Source organism: Cebus imitator, unplaced genomic scaffold (genome assembly GCF_001604975.1).
Source record: "Cebus imitator isolate Cc_AM_T3 unplaced genomic scaffold, Cebus_imitator-1.0 Scaffold137, whole genome shotgun sequence".
NCBI lineage: Eukaryota > Metazoa > Chordata > Mammalia > Primates > Cebidae > Cebus > Cebus imitator.
In genome coordinates this window covers 3433384-3449348 of record NW_016107452.1, presented here as the reverse complement: position 1 = coordinate 3449348, position 15965 = coordinate 3433384, and the positions used below count along the sequence as shown (strand labels likewise).

General features: G+C 46.5%; 1 long non-coding RNA gene across 1 annotated transcript; it reads left to right on the top strand.

Annotated features, from left to right (window-relative positions):
- The first annotated feature begins 5123 nt into the window (after nucleotides 1-5123).
- On the top strand, nucleotides 5124-11015 carry LOC108313442. Its single transcript, XR_005202387.1, has 3 exons — nucleotides 5124-5210; nucleotides 5556-5647; nucleotides 10918-11015. It is a non-coding gene; the product is annotated as an uncharacterized LOC108313442 (long non-coding RNA).
- Nucleotides 11016-15965: the final 4950 nt, after the last annotated feature.

Here is a 15965-nt window from a genome sequence, read left to right as displayed (position 1 = left end):
ATGGTGGGTGTTCCGAGTCCATTAGCAACCTCCGCCTTCCTAGATGTTTAGGGCTCCTCTCCTTAAACCAGGGCTTCGCAGCTGCAGCACTGCAGATACTTTGGGCTGTACAATTCTCTATTGTGGGGGCTTATCCTGGGCATTGAAGGGCCTTTAGCAACATCTTTGGCCTCCACTCACTAAATGCTGGCTGGATCAACCAAAAATGTTTCCAGACGTTGCCAAACTTACCCTGGGAGCTAAACTCACCCACCCCTGTGAGAACTATTTGCTTGATCACACGCATTGCCAGATTCCCTGAACGTGGTGCACGCACTGTTCACACTCTGGGTGTCTCTTCACTAAGCAGCAGACAAAGGCAGGGAGGCCCACATGGCTGGGGGGGCTGTCGTCAGCCTGTGGTGGCCAGTGTTGTTGCCTTTGGAGGATTGGCACCCAGCTCACCATTTCAGCTGGCAATGATCTGAACAGAAGTGCTCTGATTGCCTGAGGATCGGGTTTCCTCTGGGGGTCATTTTTTTTCAAGTCTCCTGTTGTTGTTTATTTATACTCATCCCAATAAAAACCATGTGCTCAGCTGTGTAGAGTGTTAATGACAGGAGGGTCGCTCCAGACAGCGCCTGGGGAGGCATCTGCAAATTCATCCCCCAGAGATTCCTCATCTGCTGGATCTGTCTGGCAAGGCCCTGGTGGGTCTTAAGTGTGTGTGTGTGTGTGTGTGTGTGTGTGCGTGCATGTGCATGAGTGAGTGTGTGTGTGTGTATATGTGTGTACTGAGAAATGGGCATTTGTTGCTTCTCTAAGTTCACGCTTGTAATAACACAAGCACCTCCTCCAAGGAAATTTCTTTCTTCATGTCTGGCCACCAGACTGGGTCTCCGCCAGCTCAGACTTCCTGCACTCCATGCCAGGCCTCTGTGGCTTCCAACTTGATTCTTGGCGTGCTAAGACCCAAGGGAGTCCTACCTGGCTCTCCCCCAGCAGGGGAGCGAGTGCAGTTAATGAGGAAGCCATACATATGTGTAGGACTTCATGGTGAACAAGGTGCTTTCTTATCGGTCATCCTTATGATAAGGATATCAAAGAAGTCATCTTTATTCAACACTAACTGTGCCAGCCACTATACAGCCTGAGTTCCTTCTTTCATTCATTCAAGCAAGCATGCCTTCCTTTATCCAAACTGATAAATGTTGAGTACTGATAAATACGCCACAGCCCGGCCACCATTCGAGTGATGGGGTAGTGAGAAACAATTGCCCCACTGCTCCCATCAACCACACAGTGGTAGGCAAATGAATTAATAAATGAATAAGATAATTTCTGTTGCTGATAAATGATGGAGATGAAGTAAAGCAGCAGAACGTGATAGAGATTTGCCGAGAAGAGAGGTACTTTTTAAACATGCAGATGTCATCAGAGAAGACCTCAGACCAAGCCCTTAAGGACAAATGACAAGAAAATCCCTGAAAGGGAAACACCCAAGAAAATGCCTGCAGGTGGCAACATGGTTGAATTGCTCAAGGAACAGAAAGGCATCCAGGGTGTCTAGAGCCTAGAGAAGTGGGGGCAAGAGGGGCCCGTCGGAGGGAGGGTGTACTCAGAGAGACCAGGAACTCGACTTTTTCAGCCATGATGAAGAGTTGGAATTTTGTTCTAAGGACAATGGAAGCCATTGGAAGGTTTTCTGTGTCAAAGCGATGTGATCTGACGTAAGCTTTCACAAAGCCCACATTGTCTGCTGTGCAGAAAATGGAGTGGTGAGCCGATAGACACCCTAGGGAGACCAGTTAGGCTGAGACAGCAAGGAGGTGGGTGATTTTCCCATTGCTGCTGTAACAAGCTTACCACAAATCTCGTGTGGCATACGTTTATTATCCCATGGTTTTGTAGGTCAGAAATCGGACATGGGTCTCACTGGGTTAAAATCCAGTTGTCGGCAGTGCTGTGTTCCTTCTAGAAGCTCCAGGGGAGAATCCATTCCTTGCCTTCCCCAGCTTCTAGAGGCCACCTGCAAATGCAGGCTGTGGGTTCTCTCCCATCTTGAAGAACAGAAATATCGTGTTTTCAAATCTCCCTCCTCCTGTCTCTCTCTCTCTTTCATCATCACCTCTCCACTTACTCTGACCCTCCTGCCTCCCTCTCTTAAGGACCCTTCTGATTACATTGGGCTTGATATAGTTTGGATCTGGGTTCCTGCCCAAATCTCATATTGACATGTGGTTTTCACTGTTGGAGGTGGGGCCTGGCAGCACGGGGGTGGATTTCTCATGAATGGGGACAGGACCATCCCCCTTGGTACTGTCCTCTCCATAGTAAGTGAATTCTCATGAGATCTGGTCATTAAAAATGGGAAGCATCTCTCCCTGGCTCGCTTGTTCCTGCTTTCACCATTTCAGTGATTTGCCTTCCACCATGAATAGAAGCTTCCAGAAGCCTCCCCAGCAGGAGATGCTGCCATGCTTCCTGCAGAACCGTGAGCCAATTACACTTCTTTTCTTATAAATGACCCAGTCTCAGGTGTTTCTTTATAGCAGTGCAGGAATGGACTAACCCCAGGCTCATCTAGACAACCAGGATACTCTCCCCATCTCAAGGTCCTTAGCTTAATCATGTCTCGAAAGTCCCTTTTGCCAGGTGAGGTCACCTAGTCACAGGTTGTGGGGATTTGGGGTAGTGGGCATCTTTGGGGCCTGTTATTCTGCTGATCCTGGGAAATGAGCCACAATGGAGGCTTGGATGGTGCCAGCAGGACTGGAGGGCGGTAAGTGCACTAGGGATTTATTTTGAGGCAGAACCACAAAGACTTGCTGATGGAGGGTATGGGGCTGTGAGGGAAAGCCCAGAATCAAGAGGGTGCCCTTTACTGGGATGGAGAGAGAGGGCAGGGCTTGAGTGGAGAGCAGAGGCTGATCAAGGGGTTCTGTGTGATGATTATTTTGAGTTGCTCCCTGGACAGTTGAGGGGAAATGTCCAGCAGGCAGCTGGATTGGTGAGTCTGGAGTCAAGGGCAGAAGCTGGGCTAGTGATGTGAGTGTGGGGGTCTCCAGCCCAGAGGCAGGACGTGGCCACGGGACAGGGTGAAAGCATCCCTGACGTCAGGAGGAGGTCATGGGTCAAAGAGGAGAAGCCATAAAAAGTAGTCGCCACTCTGACCTCACCACCCAATGCCTGGACACTTCTCTCAGCAATTCGTTTCAACGTCTGCACCTGGGAATAGGGAGGGTCCCACCTTGAGAGTGCTCACTGTATGCCAAGAACAGTGCTTAGTTCCTAACATACGTTATTGCATTTCAGATCTCCTTTCTCCCCTTCCTTCTTCCCCCTTTGGGGGAAGGGTGGGAGTGGTGGTGTGGGACTGAGTAGGGAGGGTGGAGTGGTGGGGGTGGGCTTGAGTGTGGAGGGTGGAGAGGTGGGGTGGGCTTGAGTGTGGAGGGTGGAGTGGTGGGGTGGGCTTGAGTGTGGAGGATGGAGAGGTGGGTGGGCTTGAGTGTGGAGGATGGAGAGGTGGGTGGGCTTGAGTGTGGAGGGTGTAGTAGTGGGTGGGGTTCAGTGTGGAGGGTGGGGGTGAGGCCGAGTGGGGAGGGTGGGAAAGGTGGGCAGGATTCCAGCCAAGGTGGGAACTTTGTCTTTTTATTGAGATCAGAGGGAATGCATGAAGCGTGTGGACAAGCACTGCCAGGCTGCAGGTGGAAAGTGCATGCAGCGGGAAAGTGCAGCCGCCAGGTCCAGGGTGCATTTTACAGAGGTCAGGCTGGAGGTCGTGGTGTGGACCAGAAGAAAGGTCAGGAACTGGAATCATGGTGTTAGTGGTTCAGAAAAGTCGTGCAATGCCAGAGGCTGAGTCATTTGGCTTTGTTCACACACTAGCAAGTTCAAACCCAGTTCAGTTGTGTTGCAAATCCAATATGCTAAGTCACCATAATTTAACAGCAGGTTTCCCCTCAAGGTGTCATGACATTATTTTTGTGGTCTCAACCAACCAGCATTTATCAAAGGGAGAGGGAGAGAGAGAATGGAAGGAAGGAAGGAAAAAAGGAAGGAAGGAAAGGAAGGAGGGAAGGAAGGAAGTAGAATAGGACCACAGTTTATTGCACGTAGTGAAGGGAGGCGCTGCTGCATATGTGTTTCTATGCTGTATGCTTATCTGCAGATGGATGTACCAGACTGTGATATGAAACCTATTTTTACGGCTGGTGGTGGCTCCTCTGAGCTGCTACTGGATTTGACCTCCACCCCCTCTCACGCTGACTCTGGGTCCTTCGAAATGAGTCATAGAGAGTCATTCCCTGCCCACTCTGCTGTACACCTCATGGTTTCTGATAATACAGCATTGTGAAGTCGGGGGAAGGCTGGCAGAGGGGCCCGGTCCAGTCTGTGACCTGAGCCACCACAGCAGGGTGTCCAGGGGGAGGGGAAGGTGGTGTGAATCCCTAGTAATGCAGGTCCTTCCCAGGCCAGGTCCCTGGTACCCAGGGGCTGCCCGAGGTCTACTGATGCCCTATCCAGAGCTGCCCCCCCAGCGATGACTCAGGGTCCCGGTGGCCCCAGCATCATCCCTCCATCCCTGGCTGGAAGGCAGGAGCAGAGTTGCAGAGCTGAGAGGCCTTTAATTTGTTTGATGTAAGACTTTGCTGCGAGACCAAGGGCTTTGCCTGTGAGTTCTGGCTTGGCCTGGCCTCTGAGAAAGAACAAACGCAGACCTCACTGGAAGGAACCTGGAGAACGGAAGAAGAGGAGAGGCTGCTGCTGTGTGCCCTCCCAGCAGCAAGGGGCTTCTAAGTCCCCTAGAATCCCAGCTGTGTAATTTAAGGCAGGTTCATCTCTCGGAACCTCAGTTTCCTCATTTGCAGGTGCTTGTCATTCTCCTTCATATCCATTGTCACTCTTGCAATGATATCAAAAATGCTTACATTTCAGATACATCCCCAGCCGGGATGTAAGGAAGGTCAAGACCCTCTCTTTCTTATCACCTCTATATCAACTCCCTTCTACCTTGCCTCCCACCACCTGGCCTGTTCTGGCTGGTGAAATGTAGCCAGAGGTTCCTGGAAAGGCTTTCCATCTCAAGTAAAGTCTGGCTTAGAGAAAACCACTGGTCTCTTTCCTTTTCTTCTTCTAGACATGAACATGGGGCCGGAAGAACACAGGGAAGACAAGGACCAGGCTCTCAGAAGGAGCTGGTGTGGGGGGAGCCATGAGAACTGGAGGAGGTGAGAAGGGTGAGAGAGGAGGTGAGGGGGGAGGGGGAGGTCATGGAGGAGGTAAGAAGGGTGGGAGAAGTGGGGGTGTGGTTAAGGGGGAAGGATGGGAGTGGTGGGTGTGCTTTGGAGATACAGCAGCCACTTTGGGACCGTGGGGATGTTTGAAAGAGATGAAGAACAGAATGACAGAAGCACATTGGTGACATTGTGACATACAGCAGACTCTATGCCCATCTTTTGATTTCTCATCTATGTAAACACTGAAATCTGGTCTTTTACTTGTAGGTAAATACAGTTTCTGACTTACGTAATGATGTATGCACCAGAAGCCTCTCCTTGTGTGTATTAATTCAGCAGACAGTTATGGAGTCCCTACAATGTGCTAGTGGAACTTTGAAGATGAATCTAATTTGGATCCTGAAAAGCCTCAAAGCCTAATATAGGAGGTAAAAAATGTAGAATCCACATAACGATGGGGTCTTCCCCACCCCTTAAGATCTAGTTATGAGTAGCTGCAATTGCTGTGAATTCCAAGGTGGTTTTACCACCTCAAGTTCACATTTAGATCTGACTTATGGCTTCTGTTAGGAAGTTCCCATCTCTACATCTCATGTCTGTTCCTTTATTTCTGCCAGCCCTGATCCAAATGTGAAACTTATCTTTTTTTATTAACCAATCAACCACCTCTTGCCAAAAACAAAAAGCATGAAACTCTTCTTACACAAGGTCTTTGTTTCTACAGCAGACTTGGCTAAAGGTTTGGGTAGGCATGCCCCCAAAATTAAAAAAGGGAAACTGAGCACTTCTCTCCTTCAGAGTTATTTGGTCTTTCCTACAGGAACTCCCCCTTATCTCTGCTCTTCTCCTTGCACTTTTACCACCTTACTTACTCCCATGGCATGCCACATCCTTGAATATATATGCCCGTGGCAGATGTGGTAATGAAGATTGGTTGGGAATTCTGAAGGAGATGGCCCAGATGTCAATCACACAATTTCTCTGTGGCTCAGTTTCTCATTTGCAAAAAGGGAGCTAACTATGGAGTCCCTTCTAGCTCATTCAATAGTTCACTCCGTCTTACCTCACTACTTTTTTTCCCCCTAAAAACCAACTTTGCATCGTTTGTCAAACATTGTTTGCTCCATCACCCCCAATGCCTACAAACCCACCTCACAGAATGGGGAGAGGATTGAGTGAGCAGTCGCTGGCATAGGCGCCACAGGCTCTACGGCACTGAATATCATTCATATTCTGGTTCTGTATTCTGTGTCCCCTACTGCCCCAAGACAAGTTCATTTAAAACAACAAAGCTTCTATCTCAGGTGGAAAACCCATCAGCACTAGGCATTGTCTTCCAGTGATTCTGAGCAGAAATAACGAAGAATGTATGTCTTCCTTGTGACTCAGCAAGCAAAGACATGGAGTCATAAAAAAGTGGGAGATTTGGGGCTACTGACAAATTTGGCCCACTGATTCCATTCCCATAGACCAGCACAGGTCCATCAAATTGAATCATTCTTATGCAGAATTTAATGGAACTCCGGTGCCCATTGCATTAGTTTTTGATGACGGAATCCTCTTTCTCTGTGAACTTGAACTCGAGGGGTCTGGCTACCCCTCTGAAACCTCTTTATTGCGATAAAATCGTGTAACGTAAAATTCAGCCCTTTAATGTGTACAATTCAGTGGTTTTGGTATATTTACAATGTCCATCACCACAATCACCATCACCTCAACCATCAGCACAACCTAATTACAGAACATTTTTGTCTCCTTAAAAAGCAGCCGCTTCCCATTCCCCCATCTGTAGCCCATGGCAACCTCTAATCTATGGCCAGTCAGACACCTCTGGTACCAATCTCTCCAGTCTGTGAGCTGTGAACTCTCTTTTTAGCAGATTTGGCTCTGACACCTGCCATCTACCTTTGTTCCTGGATACAAAGATGGAATCTTCCCTGAAAACCAACTTTGCATTGTTTGCCTAACATTTGGACCTCCTTCCTATATCTGTGTAACTGTTCAGTGTATGACCCGTGGTAGGAGGAGGCAGTGGCTGTCTTTCTCTATTAAGGCTCAAAAAGATAGACTCACACTTTCCCAGACTCCCTTGCAGCGAGTCCTTAGATGGGTGTGCTACACTCAAGCTCAACCAATGACTATGAATCTGGAGCCAGTGGCCTGAAAAGTCAGGGGCTGTTGAGAATTTTTGCTGGCAGTGTGGTGGTAGCAGTAGTAATGTCAAAGGCCTACCAGCAGCAGGGCTGGGGGCCCATGGCACCGGGACAAGGCTCAGTGGCACTAATGTCTGCATTGGACTGGCTGGTTCTGATTATGGTCATCTCTTAGACTCCCTTGCTCCTGGCCACTGTTTAAGCTGATCCCCCCAGCCTCCTTGGCTATCGACTGAGCTAGATCCTAGCTACAAAATAGATTTCATTTCAGTTAAAGTCATCCAGAGTTGGTTTCCATGCTTCCAGTCAAGGACCCTACCTGGAAGAAGTATTTTATGAGTAGAGTCTTAACCAGGATGAGTCATAGAGTTTTGCTCCAGAATACAGCAACTGACAGGGCACCACATTTTGAAGCTTGAACTTCCTCCCCATGCTCTTCCTTATTCCTGTTGCAGTGCTGAGCTAGCCTCTTCTTCTGGAGCCATCTCCTTAGCAGCAGGTGAACAAAGACAGAGATGGAGACTTAAGATCAAAGGCATTGAGTGCCTGACCAGGGGTCCCTCTGTGAGGGAGGAGAACAAGCCCCTCCTCTCTTTCTCTGAATCTTCTTGTTTAGAAACTGAGTTTCTGGGTCTGGTGTGGTGGCTCATGCCTATAATCCCAACACTTTGGTAGGCCGAGGTGGGTGGATCACCTGAGGTCAGGAGATTGAGACCAGCCTGGCTAACATGGTGAAACCCCATCTTAACTAAAAATACAAAAAGTAGCTGAGCATGGTAGTGTGCACCTGTAATCCCAGCTACTCAGGAGGCTGAGGCAGTAGAATTGCTTGAATTTGGGAGGTGGAGGTTGCAGTGAGTTGAGATTGTGCCATTGGACTCCAGACTGGGTGACAGGAACAAAACTGCATGTAAAAAAAAAAAAAAAGGAAAAGAAAAGAAACTGAGTTTCTGGCTGCTTGTTATGGATTGAATCATGTTCCCCCAAAACACATACTGAAGTCCTACCCCCAGTATCTAAGAATGTGACCTCCGTTAGAAATAGGGTTTTGCAGATGTAATTAGTTAGGATGAGGTCACATTGGAATAGGGTGGGCCCTTAATCCAGTAGGGCTGCTGTCCTAATAAGAATAGGGAGGATGATACAAGACAGACACACATGGAGAATGCTGTGTGACCATAAGGGCAGAGCTGGAGTGATGCTGCTACAAGCCCAGGACTGCTGGCCCCCACCAGGGCTAGAAAGATACAAGGAGGGATTTTAGCCTCAGGAACTACGAGAAGCATTTATGTTGTTTTAAGCCACCCGGTTTGCAGTAAAACTAAAGGAAAGCAAAACATGTTTTGAATCCAAATTCCTGGCCATACCTCTGCTTTACAGGATAGCCTTAGGAGCAGACAGAGTGAAGTTTGTGCCTCAGCTCTGTTACCACCTGCTGCATGGCTTCAGAGTTAAGCTAATAACTTCCTTGGCGACTCTGTTTCCTCATCTGCAAATCGAAGATGAACATAGCTCTTTCAAAGACTGTTAAACACTTAGAGGAGTGTGTGGCACATAAATGACAACTATTAATATGAAGGAACTGCTTCCTGTCAGTATCTGGCCCCCATGGTTGCTTCCTATTGAGGGAAACAAGTCTAAAGCCTGCTCTTAGAATACAGATCAATGCCACCGATTATTCAGATACAACGAATTTTCTTCCTTTTCTTCTTTAAAGAAAAGAGATAATTCCATGTTTGCTATGTTTTTCCTTCCTATTTTTAACATCTTTCTGCACTTTTAGTTTATGGTGCAGGAAGCCCTCTTTCCCAGGATGAGTGGGTGCTAGCTTCTTTATGTGGGGCACCCACTGTTGCCCAAGGACAGAGCCTCCTCCAGCCAGCCAGGGTAGGATGGAGAGGGTGCAGGTGCTGCCCAGGCCAGTAATCCGGCTGCCGATCTGGGGACGTTCAGAGCAGCCAGTGTCTTTAATATCCACTCTTCACAGTTTCATCTCCACCCACGATGGTTGCGCTGATTGTAGTGCAATAAAGCTAGAGTTTTTGGGGGAGAAGGCTGTCCCTGGTTATTTATTTCATTTAGAAGCCACTGTAATACTCTTCAGGGAGAGATAAGAATGATTTAAGTAATTCAGGACTCCAGGAGTCCAGGACGTTTATGGTTCCTTCTAACCCTGGGGAATTTTATGATTGTAGGCTTGTGGCTGCAGAGTAAAGCCACCTGCTGTTGATATGAGGAACATATTGAACAGGTGTAAGCACCTATTGGTGCCACGTGATTATACACAGCTGTTCCTGTTTACCTCGCAACAACCCTTAGGGCACGTGGGGCCAGGTTCCCTAGAAGTGGACCCTATATAAAGATTCCTATGGCTGGACGTGGTGGTTCATGCCTGTAATCCCAGCACTTTGGGAGACTGAGGCGGGAGAATCACCTGAGGTCAGGAGTTTGAAACCAGCCTGGCAAACATGGTAAAAACTTGTCTTTACTAAAAATACAAAAATTAGCTGGGCATGGTGGTTTGTGTCTGTAATCCCAGCTACTTGGGAGGCTGAGGCAAGAGAATCGCTTTAACCTGGGAGGCGGAGGTTGCAGTGAGTCGAGATCTCACCACTGCACTCCAGCCTGTCTTAAAAAAAAAAAAAAATTCCTGTGTATGTGACTTATCAAGTAAGAACTCCCAGGGGAAACTAGCAGAGGAAAAGGGGAGGGGGTGGAAAAGGAAAGAATCCCAAAAAAGCGTGATTTCGGCTGCGACCTTTGTAGGGGAGCTTGAGTTTGCTCCTGCAGGGAACCCTGCAGGGAACCCTGGAGGGTAGAATGTACCTCCCCTGGATGCCAGAAAGCTGGCGTTCCATATCCCTGTGCCCACCGGTCACTGGCTGTGGGCCTTGAGTCTCAGAATAAATAAACTCCCAGGCACCTGTGGTCCATCTGTGCCTGTAAAAGGCTTTAGTAACCCAAGGGCAGCAGATCAACATTGAGCAGGAATAAACAGAACACAAGGACATCTGGGTGGAAGCCACCAGTGCCTGCACATGGAACTATGAAGATCACCATTTTTCAGAGTAAGCAAATGTGGGAAGTAGGAAATTTCATTTTTAAAGTTTCCTTTCTTGTTAAAGAGTCAGTGTGCTAGTAGCTCTCTGTTAAGCCCTATCCTATGTAGCTGTTAGACATACCATGCTTACAGGCACGTAGTACATTCTGTGTCCTTGTAGTTTAACCAAGATATCTGTGCTGGACACGCTTACAGCCATGTCCCAGCTCTCCATTGCTTTTTTTTTTTAAACCTATCTGGAAAAGTTTCAAGTTGTTAGCCAGTCGAATTTTAGTTTAGATTGTGAGTTCTAGTTCTAGCCAAAGGAGATCAGACATAGCAGTAAGGACAACCCGAAATGTGTAAGGGATAAATTTGTGTGTTTTCCTTTGTTCATTGTACTCTTATGGCATGATAGCAAGCGAGGGTACCCTTCCTGCAGTCCAGGAAGTAAAAATTGTGTTGCTAAAAAATCCTTTGTCTCAGTACTGATTTTTCTTTGCAGCATCAAGCATCTATTTCCAAGAGAAAAAGAGGCTCACGGTGTGACATAACACTGTCTGGAAAGGTGAGTGGCCAGCCAGGCCTGGATTTGAACCTGTGAGTGTTTGTTCTTTCCACTGAGATTGCTGGGTTGCTGGTGTCTGGGGACCAGTGGCTGAAAGCATTGACTTCTCATGTTTCTTTTTCCTGTTAAAAGTATTTCTGTTACAGTTTTTATGCCTAAAAAAGCAATAAATTGCAATAAGAACAAGTAATTTACTTCTCACACATAATATGGACAAATCTCACCAGAGTTCTGATGATTGAAAGAAGCTGGACACAGAGAGAGAGAAAAAAATAATCTCTGGTGATAAAAGTCAGGGTGTTGGTGACTCTCTGGGTGGGCATTAGGGACTGAAAGACAGCCCCAAATGTACCTCTTGGGAGCTGGTCATGTGTAGGGTCTTGACTTGGGTTCACAAATAGGTTCAGTTTGTTAAAATTAAACTATGTACTTAAGGGATGTGTGGTTTCTATATGCATGTCATGCCTCAATAAAAATTTAAATTGAAGAAATAAGTGAAAAGATAGAAAGGGAGAAAATAAAATTGGGCATCATCCCATTCACTCAGAAGTCACTGTGATTAGCCAGGCATGATGGTGGGTGCCTGTAATTCCAGCTACTTGGGAGGCTGAGGTGGGAGGATCACTTGAACCAGGGAGGCGGCGGTTGCAGAGAGTTGAGATTGTGCATTGCACTCACTTCAGCCTGGGTGATAGAGCGAGACTCTGTACCCACTCCTGCCCCCCAAGCAAGAAACAAAAAACACTATGCTTAATGTTCTCTTGAGGTATATCTTGTAAAATGTTCTAATGTGCGCACACACACAAACATATCCGCAAACACATGTGATGGAGTTTCTGGTTGTGTTGGGGTGATTATCCTAACCTTGAGGGTAGACCATCTTGTCTTCTGTACTGACAGGAATAGGAAGTAAACTGGGGTCAGTGGTCTGGGAAGAGCTGGGAAGAGACAGGTTCGAGAGACCCCAGATGTCCCAAGTATCTGGAGGTGGAACTTCCGGTGATGAGGGCTTTCATTTAAAGCACGTGTCCCTGTTTGCATCCCTACCACTGGTGATATGGATCGTGGCTGTCTTCACAATTATTTACTCCTTTATTCAAAGACATTTGCTGAGCACAGATTGTGTAGATACTGAACAATGCACAAGGTCTGGGAAGATGGATCATGAAAAATAAGACTTAGTTTCTGACCTCAAGAGGCTTTGAGTCAGTGTGGCTCTGAGCAAAATACTGCTCTCACAGGAACCTCATTTTCCTTATCAGAAAAATGGGATTAATAAGGCCTGCTTGGCTACGTAATTTTGAAATCATATGGGGTGACATTAATAAGGAACCTAGAACAAAGCATGGACTCCATCACTCTATAAAGCATGGACTCCATCACTCTACACTGCATTGCACACATGCTGTAGGAAACTGGTTTGAGCCCAGTGTGTTCACACTGGGATCCTGGCACATCTAGCCAATGGGTAAGCTGGCTCTATCGGAAATATGTTTGCATAGATGTTTAGGAGCTCCCAAGAAACAATTCAAAATAAATTAAGCTGAGATTTGAAAGGGTGTTTTTAATTTGAGTTCTTATAAGTATCTACTTGGTGCTGGTTAGATCTGGGAAGGGCTTGGGACACTGTCCAGGTATATTGAATGCTATGTGACTCTTCATTAAATAAAATTTGTGGGTCTTGGTGGGAGAAAATGCAGGGAGAAGATAGATTCTTTTTCACTCGCAGATGTGAAGAGAGATGGAAACACACACACCAAACTGATTTTGCAGGAGGTGGCTGTGGTGACAATTTTGGACACCTCCAAAGAAAGAATGAAGTCATCAGACTTGACTAGTGGAGTGAAGCTGAAAGGGTCTAGGGTGGCCTGACAGTATCATAATTTTCAAAAGGCCAGTCCAGTTCTGGCTTGAACCACTGCAAATCCAGAATTTGTATTGCTTAGCTCAGTGCTTTCCTAAGTCTGCTTGTATAGCCCTGGGGTTCCATGAGACTCCGGTGAGGACCGCTGTGTGTAAGTGTGGGGTGGGGAAGGGCAGGATGACAGAATGGCATCAAAAAGGAACCCCATCCTGCTTCATGGAGAGTAGCTTTGCTTGCCTTTGATCAAGGTTCTGTGTGAGCTAAAGCAAGGTTTGAAAAACCACTTGCCTAGAGTGTGCCCTCCTTTGGGATGCCTTCTGTTCCCATAGTGCTTTCTCTCTTCTTTCCATCATAAATTCATTTTCTGTCTTTATAATCCAGCTCAGGTGTCTCTGCCCTCACTTAGTTTTTCTTAAACACCAAGCATGCCAGCAGTCCTTTTTCTGTATTTCCACTGTCCCCACCCATACATCCTTTGCTGCTATTAACTTACCGTATTGAGCATGTACATCTCTGCATGCCTATTTCCATTATTACACCAGGAGCTCCTTTAGGCAGACACGGCATTACCCGTCTCTGTTCATAGGCATAAAGTGTGCCTGGCATAAAGTAATTACGGTTAAATTTCATTTAACCGTAATTACTTTATGCCAGGCACACTTTATGCCTATGGGATGCCATGCAGAATGGGATGCCACCAGTTTAATGGTTCTCTGATTAAGAAGCACACCTTCTTTCCTTTAGAGCCTTAGATGTAGCCAGCATTTTTATTAATTCAAGATTTCATAAAGGGTTAATAATCTCTCTTTGCCTCTCCTAGAAATTGTCAGGTTTGGTGAGAACAGGTAAACATGTCTGATAACATCCCCTTTCCTGTCCCCCTGCCCTCATTGATGGTGTTGTGCTTTAAAATTCTTTTTCTTGGAAAAACTAGACATTTACTTTCCTCCACTTGCCCTGAGATATGATCAAATACCGAACTCAAAGGTTCAGAGCTGGTGAACAACTTAAAGTTCATATTGAAAAGATCTGGCTGCCGGCACCATTTGGGGCATTGCAGTCTGATGATGCTGGCGTCAGTTCTTTCCCCAGAGACCTGGGACTTGCTGATACAGGCCTCCCATTTATGCTCCACAAAGGGTGCAGCTGTGAGGGCTGGAGCCTATTCTGAGAAGCTGGACCTTCTGCTCTCTTGGTATTGATCAGGAGGCTCTAGATATTTCCTTGAGGCTGTTCAAGAAGCAGAAAGTTGTGCAGGAGCAGACACAGAAGGAGGCCTGTGAGAGTCAGTGACCTGCCTTGATTCATTTTGCAACGTGAATCGAGAACTTCAAGTTTCAAAGCTGCTAATGAATTGGTCAGGATCCTCTCTTGAGTATTCTTAGGGGATTTAGCTGACTCTGTCTACTTCAAAGGCGCTCATTACCTTTGTGGACGTTTTTGCAACCAATGTCTGATCCAGGGAGCAGCATTTCTAAAGCAGGAATACAGGATGGGGATAAACATTGGCTGTTTAACCCTCAGACACTGGGCACCCATCATGTGCTAGATTTTTCTGCCGGGTACTGGGGTAAGAAAAAGGCAATGCAGAAGCTTCATAGACTGTCAAAGGCATGACCAATTCAACTTCTCTTGATTGTTGAGTCAATGTTGTTAGTTGGTACAGACCAGAAAATCAGTCTGATGGATTGAACTGGCCGACCAATCCAGACTAAATAGAAAGGCTGCTTATATGTTTAGGCAGAATGGGGCCAGGGGAAGAAGGAATGGTTCAAACTGGTTATAAGTATAGACAGGGAGAGGAGGATAAAGCATAGAACAAACTAGTTTTACATGTAGACATAATGGCATAAGGCGTAATCTTGGTGAACACACAAAACAGTAGATGTATTCTTGATGGGAAAATTCATCTTTTTGGCAATTCCAGATAAGAGGATGTTCCATGAATGGAATGGTGATTTGAAATCCTGTTGCTCTAGATGGATGGTAGATTGCTGGAGATCTGAGGGGCTTTGATGAAAAGATTAGGAGTAAATTCTCTGTCAGGTGAACCCCATAAGAAATTGTTAAATGTCAAAATTATGATATTGATTGTATTCAAAGTGATAATATAACTGCCACCATGGTCATCTCTCAGTTACTGGCTCTTCAGATAGTATTGATGATGATGATGATGATGATGATGATGATGATGGCAACAATTGTTGAACAGCTAAAAAATGTCAGGTGCTTTCTGTTATTTTGTTTTGCTTTCGTAACAACCTGCAATGAAGGATCTACAGCCGATATTTTACAGGTAAGGATTCTGAAATCAGAGATGTTAATTCTTTGCCAGATATCTGGTGAATATACAGTGTAAGGCAGTGCCTACCAGTATGTTCTGCAGTCAAGTATTGGGGTTTGGATGCCTCCTTTGACATTTAAGAGCTTGATTGACCTTGGATAATCTGTGAAGCTTCTCTATGCTTTGGTGTTCTTATCTGTAAAATGAGACTGTTGTGAGGATGTAATGTGCCTGTCCCATAGTAAATGATCAACAAATGTTAGCTGTTCCCACTGCTTTTCTTCTTCTTGGTATTTTTCTTATTGATGGCAGTGTTGTGAGCCAAGGACAGACCTGTCTGGCGACAAAGCAGTGTCCCTTCTCTGTACCACACTGCCTCTGGAAACAAGGGGAGAATAGGAAGTCAGGTTATTCCATACTGTCCTTTATCCCTTTTTTCTAGCATGTGGATCTCCCCCACTCCAGACACTCTTGTACCCCTGGAGTGCTGCTTCGGATGTGCATCCACCCAGAGTCCAGGTAGCTCATTCTCTTTCTAGCCAATGACAGAGGCAGAGGCCACTCACCAGGTGGAAATAAACTAACGTCCCTGCTCCCCTGTGAAAATGACATCTCAGTGCCTCTCTGTTCCCCAGAACTCCACCTCCTGACAGGACCATCACTGCCCTGTCCTCCTGTCTGGCCATGTTGGAAGCTAGGGAGGGAATGACCATGACCCCATTGCTCAGGGCCTCTGATTAATGTTCACTTCCTGAGCTGGCTCTGCTTTCTCCACTGGGTCTTGCATTAACGCAGCCAGGGGCAACCCAAATATAGTCCAAAAGTGTTAGTTAAAAT